Raw genomic sequence first — 15629 nt, 5'->3', positions numbered from 1 at the left:
TAGGTCCCTCAGCTGGAGCATCCCGATTTCAGTGACACCAGCAAACCTTCAGAAAGGAGTATTGTGCTGGAGAAAATACAAGAGAGCAACTTGATGGCTCCCCAGCCATGGGGCTTGCAATCTGTGGGGTAAATCTGTACTGCAAGGAGGGCACTCTCTTTCCTGCTACTGCCATCTGACCTCTTCTCAGATTCTCACTCTGATCCATAACGTCGCACCATATATGGTTTTTCAGAAATGTCCATGTACCTCTGCCATTTTCACTGCAGTCTGCCTTCTCAACACAGCAGGACACCAGAGCAGGAGACGCAGAGAAAATTTCCTCTGTCTGATGTGAAAGAACAGCCTGGGTCTGTCTCATGCCTGCCCTGGCTGACCACACCACAGCTTTCCTTTTAATGCAGCACCTACTGGGCACGTTTACACTGTGATTTTCTACATCCAGCTCCTTGAGGCACCTTTGAAAATCCCAGCCTTAAAGGAGAGGGAATCGCTAAGAATCTGTCACAAGGGTCGGACTCATGCAGGATGCCAGGACATGAGTGTCATTATGCATACAACACCCCACGCCATCCTTCAGATCATTAATGAAGATGTTGAACAAAACCAGCCCCAAGACTGACCCCTGGGGCACTCCGCTTGTGACTGGCTGCCACTGAGCTGTTGATCACAACCTGTTGAGCCCGATGACCTAGACAGCTTTCTACCCACCTTATAGACCACTCATCCAACCCATATTTCTGTAATTTGCAGGCAAAGGCATATCAAAAACTTTGCTAAATTCAAGTAATATAATGTCCTTCTTTTTCCCCACATCCACAGAACCAATCATCTCTTCATAGAAGGTAATGAGGTTGGTTAGGCATGATTTGCCCGTGGTGAATCCATGCTGACTGTTCCTGATCACCTTCCTCTCCTCCAAGTCCTCCAGAATGGATTCCTTGAGGACCTGCTTCATGATTTTTCCAGGGACTGTGTTGAGGCTGACTGGTCTGTAATTACCCTGATCCTCCTTCCCTTTTTTGAAGATAGGCACCGTGTTTGTCTTTTTCCAATCATCCAGGACCTCCCCGATCAACACGAGTTTTAAAGGATAATGGCCAATAGCTCTGCAATCCCATCATACAACTCCCTCAGTACCCTCAGATGCATTGCACCCGGCCCCATGGAATTGTGCATATCCAGCCTTTCTAAATAGTATTGAACCTGTTCTTTCAGCACTGCTCACCTTCTCCCCATACTGTGCTGCCCAGTGCAGTAGTCTGGGAGCTGACCTTGTCTGTGAAGACAGAGGCAAAAAAAGCTTTGAATACTTGGGCTTCTTCCTCATCATCTGTCACTAGGTTGCCTCCCCCATTCAGTGAGGACCTTCTTCTTGTTGCTAATATATCTGTAGAAACCCTTCTTTTTACCCTTCCTGTCCCTTGCTAACTGCAGCTCCAGTTGTGCTTTGGATTTCCAGATGTCACTCCTACAATGAAGCAGTCAAATGCCATGGCAACTATGACCCCAGACACGGCGGAGAAGGCGTGGATGAAGTGCATCTGGATAATGCAGGCATTGATATCGATGGATCTGGAATCCAACCAGAAGATGCTAATCATGGTGCGTAGGTTGGAGACAGATCAGCCCAAGTCTGCCAATGCCAGAATCAAAAGGAAATAGTACATAGGGAGGTGGAGACTGTGATCCATCCATATGACTGCTAGGATAATGTAGTCACCCTAAGATTGCTATAACACACAATGAGCATGGAGAGAGGGCCATACGCCAGCCTAGGAATTCCCGTGAGGATGAAGGCCAAGTGGCTGAGGACAGTCTGGTTCACAGCTGACATCTCATGCACTCAATGTCCTCTGACGGTCCAAAAAACACCTGCAATAACAGCAGCATTGTTCATCTGCATGTCAGATACAAAACATGCTTCATTAAAAGAACATTACTAAGGTTACAAAGTCAAGCACGTAGAAGTTAGGGGGTGACAGAATTAAGATTGCCTGCCAGCCCTCCTTGGATGTACACATTATGATACAATTTTTATTACATGTCACATATCATTTTTCCACAGGACCTCTTCCTCATTCAGTGCTTAGAATGGACAGTGCGCATTTAATGAGCAGCTATGCAAAATCTGATTTCACCCCCTTGTTCACGACACACTGTTTAAACCCTGCACTGAAAACAGAGTAATTCATTTCCTCCTGGGCTTTCCTATGGGGCTAATCACTGCAGTATCTGCCTTAATTTCCCTATGAGTGCTTCACAAACATTAATGAGTTGATTGTCAGCTATTCTGTCCATTGTAGAGATGGGGAAATGAGGCAGAGTATCCCCTACTTTGGGGTGGCCAATCTGAGACACCGAGGACGGGGTTCTTCAGAATACTTAGCATTACACAGCACTTCATGCGTTCAAAACACAGTTCCCAGTGGCAGTGGTGAATGCTCAGCGCTTCTGCGAATCAGACCCAGGGTCTCAAATGAAACACCCAGAATATGAGGATCCCAATTAGTGACAGGTTTGCTTTAAGTGACCTGCCTACATCACACAGAAACTTTGTGGCAGAGGCAAGAATAGAATCCAGTTCTCCAGGGCAGCACTGAACTGCCTTAATCATGAGACCATTCTCTCTCTCTTCCTAAGAAATCCAATGGAAGCCGCTGCTCCGGAGACCACACAAGAGAAGCCCTCTGATTTTCCCCACATTTGCTCTTCAGCTACAGGGTAACTAAACACAGGATCTCCCCTTTCTCTGTTCTTCCTTTTCCTACCCCAGCAGAGCATAAACCCTTGCCTCCCACCCACCACTCTCTGCAGCACAGACTGTCTCTGGATTAAAAATGGAGCGCAGGCCATTTATAACAAGAGCCCCTCCCCTGGGTGTGGTTATTATAGTCAGGAGGTGGAGCCAGGGCCTCATATAAACATCTCTGAGCACAGCTGGAAAGGGGTTTTGGGTCTTTTTGGCTTAAGAGAGAGGGAGGAAAGAAGCCAGTTGTTTATAGAGCAGGCTGGGTTTGGTTTTACTCATGCTCTGTTTTTTTCCAGATGAACTTTTCTGTGTGCTGGGCCTTCCCCAGAAACCAGGGGAAAAGAGCTACTTGTCCAAGTCAGTAAAAGAGGAGTTTAGGAGACCCTGATGTTTATTTCCCTCTTCCCTGAAGTCAGTGTAACATTGTCGTTGTCTCCACAGCTTCCCCCCTTCCTGTGACCCAAGCGGGCAATTCTGTCTCTCAGGGGCAAATATCAACAGAGGCAAATGAACTTTAAGCAGCCTGAATTTCCCTTTATGCAGTTTCCTCTCAGGACGCCTAGTCATACACCTCCTCTTCCTTCTGGCAAGAGCTCCTCAAATAATTCCTCTCCCCCTTTTGTGCCTATGTCCCCCAAATACCTACAAGCAGTGCTCACACCCATCCCCCACCCTTTGTTTTTTATTAGTTCTTTTAATGCTTCCTCATGCATCAAACCCTCCAAGGGCCTGTTCCCAGATTTGCCCATCACTGTGGGGTACGCTCATTTATTAGGGTTACTTTCATTGGGGGGTGTTGTGATTCTCTTCATGTACTGCTTGTGTCACTTGTGTTTTCATATGGAGTTTTACTTCTCCCTTCTGCAAGTCCCCTCCCAATGCAGCTACCCTGCAGGATCTAAGTTTCCCAGGGCTGGGTTCCTCCAGCCCCAGACTCAAATAAACACCCACATACACACCCACAGATTAACCGAGTGTGTCTGAGAGGACAGGGTCTATCAGCGCTCTCAAGCTGACTCCTTATATGTCCCTGAACTCAACAGGCTGGGTCAAACAGCACTTTCCAGCTGCCACCCTTATGAGCCCATGGACTCCACAGGCTGGGCAGAGAAACACTTTCAAGCTGCCACCTTTATATGCCCCAAGTTCAGCATGCCGCTATCCCTGCTTTCACTCAATAATTATTCTGGTTGTAACCCTCCTTAATGAGCAAACCTCAGAGGATTTTGGGGTATTACAGGGATATTCGGCTTAGGTACAAGAAGCTTTGCTGCACAGCAAGATAGGGAAGCCGAGAACATGAATGAGTAAAGATAATGGAGAGAGCCTGGCAACCAGCTTGATTATAAAAGTTATTTTATTGCCAGGTCTATAGAGTAATAGCCATACAAGGAGAGACCAATAAACAAAACAGTTACAATATTACACGGCTTCCATTGGTGTATTGAGGAAATCTAGACCAAGTTTGATTACAAGTCAGGGTTAGAAAGCTATATCTGGAGTGAGAGAGAGAGTGTTGGGGTCTCACCACTCAGTGCAGCTTGAACCGGTCGAAGGCTCCGAGGAAACAGGCTGTTCAGCTTAGTGTTTGGCGTGCTGGAGACAGGCAGAGCCCCCAACATGATCAGTCAGGAAATGGTGAAGTTCCAGTGGAACTGAGGCAGCTTTTGAATCCAGGCAGCAGAACAGAGTTTTGAATTGGGTAATATTTTTGTAGGGAAAGAACAATGGTGCAAGGGAGAAAACTCGATTTGTTTATGGGTAAACGATGACTCAAGGGAGTAAACCAGAGACGTTTTGTTTTGTCTGGACATTCGGAAATGATCATTCCCGGCTATGGGTGATGTTACTTTTAGGGAGCTCACAATGCAATCAGTTCAATTCAGTATTTTCATTATCAATAAGGATCTATGACTACAATTGGTCTGATAACTGTGTGCAGGTGTGGGATCATTAAAGCCTGGAGCAGAGATCCCCCATCATGCCGTGCTTCCCTGCTTCTCTGGTACCAGAGTTCAGAGCAGTCCCTGCCTTGGAATCTCAGTTCTTCATTCTGTATGCTAATGGAGATGACTCCTTGTCACATCTTTGATGCCAATGAGGCTAGGGGAGTTACTTTAATCTTGTCACCCTTGTCCAGGGGGATTAGGTGTGTCTGCCACGGCCTGTTCACTGCTTTGTGTGAGTCTTTCTTCTGATCAGTTCTGGTTCAAGCAGAGGCTGGGAGGAGGGGTCCTTTGTGAGTCAGACAGGCAGGGTATAGCTCCCTGCTTCCACAAGAACTTAGAGAACAGGCCAGTATTAGGCTGGGCAGCTGCTTATTGTGAGGACTTTTGAATCATAGAAGATTAAGGAAGGCAGGGACGTCAGGAGTTCACCTAGTCCAAACCCGGTCTCAAAAGCTGGAGATTCCACCACCTCCCTAGGTAACCCATTCCAGTGCTTCACCATCCTCCTAGTGAAAAAGTTTTCCTAATATTCAGCCTAGACTACCCCCTGCAACTTGAGACCATTGCTCCTTGTTCTGTCGTCTACTACCACTGAGAACAGCCTAACACCATTCTCCATGGAACCCCCTTTCAGATAGTTAAAGGCTTCTATCAAATCCCCCCTCATTCTGCAGACTAAAGAAGCCCATTTCCCTCAGCCTCTCCTCACATCATCTGCTCCATCCCTCTATTCATTTTTGGTGCCGTCTGCTAGACTCTTGCCATTTTGTCCTCATCCATCCCCTGTAGGGGGCCCAAAACTGGACACAATACTCCAAATGAGGTCTCATCAGTGCCAAATAGAGGGGAATAATCACTTCCCTCAATCTTCTGGCAGTGCTCCTGCTAATACAGCCCAATATGCCATTAGCCTTCATGAAAGTAAGGGCACACTGCTGACTGTTGACTTATGTCCAGCTTCTTGTCCACTGTAACGCCCAGGTCCTTTTCTGAAGAATTGATGCCTAGCCAATCGGTCCCCAGTCTGTAGCAGTGGATGGGATTCTTCCATTCTAAGTGCAGGAGTCTTCACTTGTTCTGGTTGAACCTCATCAGATTTCTTTTGGCCCAATTCTCCAATTTGTCTAGCTTGTTGGAGGCCCAGTACATTTTGAGTTGCTTGACCACTGTCCTACAGGTCTAGCATAGCTTCAGTTGCTTGCTTGGCTATTCTGACCCCTGTAGAATGACATCTTCCAGTTGGCAGAGACTGAATAACCTTATAGATGTCTGTTTCTGCATACCACAGCACATAACAAGACAAAATACAAAAACTATATACTTAGAGCTGCACATAGATAACAGTGATGTGAACAACAAGTTATCCTTGAACGTCTGGGGGTGCACTGTTTTATTGCCAAGAGGTATATTTTTACTCCACCCCTTCTATCACCAGATGTGTTTTTGATGACCCCAGTTATCATGGTAAGAATGGAATGTAGTTAAGGGTGGAAACCAATGTAAGTAATTAGCATATATGATAATAAGAGAGATAATTAGGTGAAGGTTGTTTATGGAAGTGTATAAGTAGTCACCACTTAGACAAAGGGGCACGCTCCATCAACACCTGACTCCGCAGGAGGTGTTGCTGGTTGGACTAGAGAATCCACTGACTCCCTGGCGGGTCCCCTAAAGAAAGCCATTCCTGTATACAGACTTCTGAGTAACTGCTTAGCTCTCCAGGCTTAGTGAGTATGATATATTGTAGTGAATTTTAGGCTTTGTACCTAACTAGTATATTTATAGAAAACCTGGCACATTAAACCTTATTGATCTGCAAATCGGGCATACCGTGTCTCACTGGTATCCACACTAATCATAAAGTGTCCAGAATCCAGCTCACTCAGTATCCTATCCCTATACTTCTACATACATACTACTCCTCTCAGCTTAGTGTCATCTGCACACTTCCTGAGGGTGCAATCCACCCCATCCTCCAGATCATTAATGAAGATATTGAACAAAACCAGCCACAGGACTGACTCCTGGAGCACTCCGCTTGTTACCGGCTGCCAACTACCCATGGAGCCCAATGATCTAGCCAGCTTTCTATCCACCTTATAGTCCATTCATCTAACCCATACTTCTTTAACTTGCTGACAAGGATACTGTGGGAGAGCCAGGGCCCAAGCATAATTTTTTGGGTCCCAGTACAAACTTGTAACATGGGCCCTCTCCCACACACATTTCACAATCCCTCATCCATACATACAATCTCATGAGCCATGAAAATTTTTTCCTCATGGCAATGGGGGTTGCAGCCTGGGCCAGGCCCCCCAGGGCCTCCGTGCCCTAGTAAAGTGTAGCCATTTTCCCTCCATGTGGGGCCCTGGGAAGACCATATCAAAAACTTTGCTACAGTGAAATGTATAATGTCCACCATTTTCCCCACATTTACAGAGCCAGTCATTTCATCACAGAAGTCATTCAGATTGGTCAGGCATGACCTGCCCTTGGTGAATCCATGCTGACTGTTCCTGATGACCTTCCTCTCTTACAAGTCCTCAAAACTGATTCCTTGAGGATATACTCTATGATTTTTCCAGAGACTGAGGTGATGCTGCCTGGTCTGTAGTTCTCTGGATCTTCCTTTTTTTTGAAGATGGCACCATATGTGCCTTTTGTTAATTGTCCAGGACCTCCCCCAATCACCACAAGTATTCAGAGATAATGGCAAATGGCTTTGCAATCACATCAGCCAACTCCTTCAGCACTCTCAGATGTATTCCTTATTGGATAATTAGAAAAGACAAAAAAGAATTTGAAGAACTGTTACCTAAAGCTCAAAGAGTAAAAAAAACCTGTCCAAAAAAAACAATGTGGAAACTGGATGATCAAGAAGCTAAAAGAGTACTCACAGAAGATAAGACTGTTGCAGAGAAAGTAAAAGAATTCTCTGCATTGGTGTTCACGGCTGAGGACACGATGGAAATTCCCAAACCTGAGTCATTCTTTTTAGGTGACAAAGCTGAGGAACTGTCCCACCATGAGTTGTTCTTTGAGGAGATATTGAAACAAATATATACATTAAACAGTAATAAATCATCAGGACCAGATGGGATTCACTCAAGAGTTCTGAAGGAATTCAAATGTGAAATTGAAGAACTACTAACTGTGGTATGTAACCTATCATTTAAATGAGCTTCTTTACCAGATGACGGGAGAATAGTTAATGTGACACCAATTATTAAAAAAGGCTCTGGAGGCAATCCTGGCAATTACAGGCGGATAAGCTGAACTTCAGTACAAAGCAAATTGGCTGAAAAAATAGTAAAGAAAAAAATCACCAGAAACATAAATAAACATGGTTTGTTGGGGAAGAGCCAAGATGGTTTTTGTAAAGGGAAATCATGGCACACCAATCGATTAGAATTCTTTGATGAGGTTAACAACATGTGGACAAGAATAATCCATTGGATATAGTGTATTTAGATTTCCATAAAGTCTTTGACAAGGTCCCTCACCAAAGGATCTTAAGCCAAGTAAGCAGTCATGGAATAAAAGGGAAGATCCTCTCCTGGATCAGTAACTGGTTAAAAGATAGGAAAAAATGGATAGGAATAAATGGCTATTTTCAGAATGGATAGAGATAAATAGTGGTGTTCCCAGGAGTCTGTCCTGGGACCAGTACTTTTCAATATATTCATAAATTATCTGGAAAAAGGGGTAAACAGTGAGGTGGCAAAATTTGCAGATGATGCAAAACTACTCACAATACTTAACTCCAAAGCAGACTGAAGAGTTACAAGGGGATCCCACAAAACTGGGTGACTGGGCAACAAAATGGCAGATGAAATTCAATGTTGATTAGTGCAAAGCAATATACATTGGAAAAGAGAATCCCAACTAAACAAATAAAATGATGGCATCTAAATTAACCGTTAACATTCAAGAAAGAGATTTTGGAGTCATTACGGATAGTTCTCTGAAAACATCTCCTCAGTGTGCAGTGGCAACCAAAAAAGCTCACAGACTGTTGGGAATCATTGGGAAAGGGATAGCTAGTAAGAAAGAAAATATTGTATTGCCTGTTTATAAATCTAGGGTACGCCCACATCTTGAATACTGCGAGCAGATCTGGTCGCCTCCTCTCAAAAAGACACATTGCAATTGGAAAAGGTACTGAAAAGGGCAACTAAAAAGATTGGGGGTATGGAACTGCTTCCACATGAAGAGAAATGAATGAGAACTAGGGGTCACCAAGTGAAATTAAGAGGCAGCATGCTAAAAATAAACAAAAGGCAGTACTTCTTCACACAATGCTCAACCAACCTTTCACCAAGAGCATTTGGTAAGTGAAAGTTAAGAGAGCCCAGGTCTGAACAAATTTACACCTGTAAAGCTGGACCGATGCTCTTGCAGTCAGTATTACTGAGCTCAGAACCTGGCCTTAAGAATTTATCACATGTCCTGAAAAGAGGCAGTGTTGTAATTTGGACTCTTGAGAGTGGAGAAAATAAAAAAAATATATATAATATGTAAATTAAACACATTTATAAAAAACATCAGTGCAGAACAGATAAATTCAAAGAAAATTTTCACCATGTTTTTATACATCTGGAATAATACAATGGGCCACACTCAGAAGAGGAGGACCAGAATGGTGTCTGTATGAGGGTCACAACTATAAAATCGCACAAAGCTCCAGTAGGCTGTGGAACTCAAAGCCCCAAGATATCAATGGGACCAAGAGTTTTGGAGGATTCAAAGAGGGACTGGAGGTTGATATGGGAAACCAGAAAATCCAATTATAGAAGTGAGGATTTTTTTAAAAAGTCTTATGAGGGCTATAAACCTTCCTGATTTAGGCCACAAAAGATGTCTAATTAGTGCGTGTCAGGAGGAAACTTTCCCTGGGAGCAGGTTATCTCATAGCTGTCTATTGCAGGGCTTCTTCTACTTTCCTCTGGCGCATCTAGTACTGGCCACTGGATACTGGGCTAAAGGGACTACAGGTCTGATCCAGTCTGGTAATACCTATCGAAGGTGAACATAAGAATAAAAGAGCGGACATATTGTGTCAGACCAATGGTCTATCTAGCTCAGTATCCTGTCTTCTCACAGTGGCCAATGCCAGGTACTTCAGAGGGAATGAATAGAGCAGGTAATCATCAAGTGTAAATCCCAGACTATGTTTTTGCTGATCTTCCTTGAACTCCTTGAAGTCTCTAAACTTGCATAGAGAGGAATTATGTCCTATTCTGTATCATCTGGTCTCCTGTTATTTTTCCTTTCAGGAAGTAAAGTATAAAACTCCTCAGACACGACCAGTACCTCATGTCAGCTCTTAATGTCACCAAATTGCAACATGCAGTGTTCCTTCTCACCAGAATACCTGGGCAGGCAGACATCCATGTCCTCATTTCTATCCCCATTTTTTTATTTTAAAATGAAGCTTGACAGGTGTCTGCATGGGGGATATGCTGGGGTCACCTGTGGAAGCCGGGGCTTGGTCTCACAGACCAGGGGGTCCTTCCGGCCCTGAGTTCCTGTGGGTCACTTTAGTTCATTCTGTGTCACACTGAGAGCTCAAGGAAAAAGCTTGGCTCAGAGTCATTATCTGGGAAAGGAGTTGGCCTTGGGTTCCTTTTTACCTAGTGATGTTAGAGGAGTTTTATTCCCTGGGTGTTTGGTAATGTCACTCCTTCTGAAGCATCTGGCACCGGCCACTGTCAGCAGACAGGACACTGGGCTCCATGGACCATTGGTCTCACCCAATCCATCTGTTCTTGGATTGTTCCACGGATGGATGGCTCACTGCAGACAGGCCATTTCCAGGGGCTCCCTCTGCCATAGAGCCACCATAGCCACCCCAGCAGAGGTCCCAGGGTTTCTCAGTACGGGAGGCAGACGGGGGGCTGGTGCTGCCACACAGGGGTGGGGTCCGGCAGCACAGAGGCTCCACGGTTTGGGCTAGAGCAGCTGGAAAAATTTCTCCCGCTAAAAAAAAAATTTAGCCCACAATAAAATTTCATCCTTTTCATCCATTTCTGGGGGCAGCTTTTCACAGAAAATTGATAATTTTTCACTGATAATTCAGTTGCCATGGAGCTGCCCAGCCGCAGCTGCCTGGGTCCCGAAGAGAAATTGGAGCCTTTTTATCTGCCTCTTCCTCGTAACAGCGATGAAGGTGCCACTGACTGAGTCTGTGGCTGCACTCTGGGTAGTGAAAGGTCAAAACCTCCCATCCAGTCTGTGATTGGGGTTTTGTGGCTCACCAGCTACTCTAACCAGCCTTCCCTTCTCAGTCCAGCTCCCTCCACCCTCTACAATGGCGCCTTCAGGAGATCCTGTGGACAGTGGCTACTGCGACAGGCCCCGGTAGCACATCACCAATGAACCTGTGCTCCCAGCGAGCTGGAGAGGGTCCTAGAGCAGTTGTGGAGGCACAGAGATTGTGGGTGAGAGGGCCTGGCTATCAGGGGATCACTGAGATCTGTGCATTGCTTTGGGGATACATGGACGCTGGATCACCATGTTTATATCCCAGGGGGAAGGGAAGGGAAATTTCCAGGTAGGAGCTGTGTGGAATCTTCCTTCTCCAGCCTGCACCCTGGGTTTGTAATGCAGGAAAGGGGCCTGCCGGGGAGAAATCTGACCCTACATAACTATTATCAGTCTGATTTACTGCATTGTCGCAAGATTACAGCTGTAACAGCATAGCCGGTACCACTCGGCCGCCCTCGAGGGAGCCCTGTGACTTCTCTGAGCCCTACACACAGTGCTGACAGCCTGGATTGCAGGAATAGAGCCTGAGGCAGGGCTTGTGCTCCTGTCCAGTTTGGTGGCATCACTGAGCATCCCCTGTGATTGCCATTGGCCGTGACGGGGTTAAAGCTGGCACACACTGAACCAATCAGCTGAGGGTCCCAGGTGGCCAAATGCCCCCCAAGGAAATGGGCAAACACGCTTCATAAGGACAGTTGCAGCCTGTCTGAGAAGACACTGCCTGCTTCCCGTGCAAGCTTTCCTCTGACTCTTCCGTTCGGGTGCAGACTTCTGTTGGTAGCTGCTCCCCTTCTCGCAGGCATTGGGTATGTTGGCAGGTTTCTGTGTCTTTAAGCCTTTCAAACGCCAAGGGAAGGGTAAAGGCTGCCACCTGTTGAGATGGGCAGATGTTCTGTGCAGTGGCACCTAACTCTACTGGGCTGTGGGTGTGAACCATTGACAGGGGCTGGAGAGCAGGCAGCACTAGGGAGCTCCTTGTGTCTGTGGTTCATGGAGGATTATTCCAGGGAAATAGAAACCCCAGATTCAAAGTGAAAACCCCAATGCCCTGAGTTAGGATTTCCGAATGGGTCCCATATCCAGAGGTGTCGTGTGCCCTGGGACTGAGAAGACCCCATGGAATATGAGTATTTCCCAAATCAGCTCAGGTTTATTTGCTTGTGGGAGTCTCTGTCCTGTAGAAACCCCTCAAAGTTACAAGGCATCGTGCATCTCTGCCCCCCTCTCTGGTCTCCGAATGCCAGATGTCAGCCTCGTCCCTTTCCATGTCCTGGGGTGGAATCCCACCATTCTCCCACCATCAGGCTGGGCCCTGGGCTGCTGCACAGAGTGGGTCAACTCGTCCTGCCCAGCAGGTCAAACTTGTTCTGTAACTTTGGTTCTTCCCTTTGGGAGTCTGTGACCTGTGGTGACCAGCCAATTTTATTGAACTAAATTGTTGTTTAATCTGAACAGTAGAAAAAAAGCATCACATGGGAAAGTAAAAGTGTTTTAAAACAACAGTCTCTACGTGACTCTTATCTCAAACACCCCCACTCCTTTAGGAAGAATGAGCATCTTCTGAATTCCCCACGCTGTGTGTGTGTGTGTGTGTGTGTGTGTGTGTGTGTGTCAGCTTAAAGAATTTCACAGCACAAGCTGCACAACCATTGAACTGACTCCAAGCACTGACAAAACAAGTTGTGTAACTTGGCTGCAGCCTGGAAATGGGATTGTCTCAGCGTGACACACAGGTGCTCTCTCAATCTCCCTGCAGTGAGTGATGGCTTTTCTTGAGCTATTGTTTCCCTTCCTGCTTGTTTTCCAGCAGCCTGCTATTAATCTAGGACTATATAATACAGTGCACAGACAGTCAGCGAGAGAGAGAGCAATAGATGACTTTCACGTGTGAAATGAAGTTTGATTTCCATGAATATTCATGCATTTCATTTTGAAACTGTCTTCCCGCAAACCCTCATTATAGCTGAGAAATAGGTGCTGCGTTACAATGTACTAGAGCAGTGGGTGTACCTGGTGGTTGTATAATGGACTAGACCAGAGCCTGGGGGTCTGCAGACTATGTGTTAGATTTCCAAAGTTATTCCCACCTGCATTTGAAATTTTGTAGGATCCCAGATATAAAAAAGTTGAAAACCAGAGTACTAGAAAGTGGGAGTCCAGGGAATAAATATTGTATATGCTGATCCCAAAGCCTGCTCCACACTGGATAAAGGCTGCAGATTGACATTAGAGAACCAGCGGAGAACCAGTCAGCTATGAACCCAGGGATAGAGAAGGTAGCAGCAGCAAAGGATTCCCCAGACTTTTGTTTGCTGACAGGTGATTGAATGAGGGCCGACAGGCTAGAATCTTTTCAAGTTCTCAAGAAATCAAGATGAACCACTTTACATTTTAGGTCCCACTCTAACCTGAGAAATCATCCCTGAAAGAAGATCCGAGGGGAAAGAATGGGTTCACATGTGTGTGCTAAAGTATGGTTCTAGAAATGTTATGCCAAAACTTTTCATTGTAATACAATTAGTACAAAACAAATTTTCATTGTATGCATATCTATCGAAATCCAGCAGCAGAGGTGTTGGTGCAGGAGTAACTTTACTACTTAATGGCTTTTGCTTTAGAAAATATTTCATAGGTATTGAAATGGGTTTATGCTATTTACTCTTCATTCAGTGAGCAGTTGTATGATTGTCTCCTGGTAAGAGACCAGAAGCTGCTTGTAACTCTTACATTCAGAATTATGCACACAACAATTCTGCTATTATTGTGCAAGACATTCCAAAAAGTCATGAAACGAGAGAACCGCCAATCTGTGTTTCAGCAAAAAATAGAGATGAGGTGCAGTCAAGGCGATTATATAGTGGAAGTATATAATTAATTTAATATAATTTAAGCCCCTCATTGGTTACACGAGCATCGCTGCAATAATTGATATTAGCGTAGCAGGGTGTTGCAGTGCATGCCCTGCTTCTGCTGCGTTCACAAAGTCAGTGGGAAACCCTCAGGTTCAGTAACCACTGGTGCAGCTTTATTTACAGGTTGTGCTCCAACCAATGGTGGAATCTAGCCCAGTATCCTGTCTTCCAACAGTGGCAAATGCCAGGTGCTTCAGAGGGACAGCATGGAAAAGGTAATCATCAAGTGTAAATCCAAGAGTATGTTTATCCTGATCTTGCTTGAGTTCCTGGAAGTCTCTAGATTTGTACAGAGAGCAGAATGATATCTCATTCAATATAATCTAGTCTCCTCTTATTTTTCCTTTCAGGAAGTAAAGTTCAAAACTCCTCGGACCTGCCCAGTGCATCATGTCAGCTGTCAATGACACCAAATTGCCACCTGCAGTGTTCCTTCTCAGCGGAATACCTGGGCTGGAAGATATCCATGTCTGGATTTCCATCCCCTTCTGCTTAATGTACGTTACTTCGATTTTAGGAAATTAATTCATTCTGTTCATTATAAAAGCAGATCCATCCCTCCATGAGCCAATGTACATTTTCCTTTCCATGTTGGCCATCACAGACCTTGGTTTATCAATATCCACCATGCCAACAACTCTGGGCATACTCTTGTATAACTTTAGGGAGATCAGCCATGATGCCTGTTTTGCCCAGCTATTCTTCATCCATTCGCTTACGTACACTGAATCCTCCCTGCTCTTGTGCATGGCTTTTGACCGCTTTGTTGCGATCTCTAAACCACTCAGATATGATTCTATCTTAACTCCTCCAAGAATAGCCAAGATGGGACTGGTTTCTCTGTTAAGAGGTGTGGCCCTAATATTCCCACTACCCATTCTCCTGACACAGTACCGATACTGTCAGGACAACATCCTCTCCCATTCCTTCTGCCTGAACCAGGAAGTCATGACGTTGGCTTGTTTGGATATCAGAGTTAACATCATCTACGGCTTCTTTATAACAATCTCTTCAGTGGGGTTGGATTTCCTGCTCATCCTCCTATCTTATATGATGATCCTCAGAACGGTGTTGAGCATCACGTCCCATAGTGATCGCCTCAAAGCCCTGGACACTTGTGTCTCCCACATCTGCATCGTCCTGCTTTCCTACATGCCAGGGATTGGCTTGTCTGTGATATAGAGATTCATGAAGAGCTCTTCTCCTTTGCTTCAAAATGTCCTGGGCAAAGTCTCTTTGCTGGTCCCAACCCTGATGAACCCAATTGTGTACAGCGTGAAAACCAAAAACATTCGTGCAAGGATAATCAGGGTGTTTGTCAAGTGAAGGTTCAGTTAATCAGTAGCTCCAGAAAATTAAAGCCTTGAAACTGGCTCCTTGGTATCCTCGCTCTCCACAGTGCAGAGGGCAGCTCTGGGGCAGCAGAGCATCCAGCCGGTACAGCTGGGAGACTGGTCCTGTGGTTTAGGCACTGCTCTGCGGGTCAAAGTCCAAGGTCACACAGAGTGTCTGTCCCAGAGCTCAGAATTAAATGTGAGTTGCCTAAATCCTCGTGCCCTGCCTTACCCACAAGACCCTCCTTCCTTTTCCTAGCCACAGGATGGGAGCAGAAGGTAACAACCTCTAAATAAAAGAGATCAAATCTCTTCTCCTTTTTGTGCTCCTCTTGCACACAGCTGTGCGTGTTCCAGTCCTTTTGTTGAATCTTCCTAATCTCCTAAGCAACAGCAGCTGGTGGCCAGGATCTCC

At 45.4% G+C, this 15629-nt stretch overlaps 1 pseudogene; it reads left to right on the top strand.

Annotated features, from left to right (window-relative positions):
• Positions 1–14270: 14270 nt before the first annotated feature.
• LOC137161590 (olfactory receptor 51G2-like) lies at positions 14271–15206 on the top strand (annotated as a pseudogene).
• Positions 15207–15629: the final 423 nt, after the last annotated feature.

The sequence above is a fragment of the Emydura macquarii genome, unplaced genomic scaffold, assembly GCF_026122565.2.
Source record: "Emydura macquarii macquarii isolate MOO-44397 ecotype Brisbane River unplaced genomic scaffold, CSIRO-AGI_Emac_v2 contig_2325, whole genome shotgun sequence".
Taxonomy (NCBI): Eukaryota; Metazoa; Chordata; order Testudines; family Chelidae; genus Emydura; species Emydura macquarii.
This window is presented reverse-complemented; position numbering and strand designations above follow the sequence as displayed.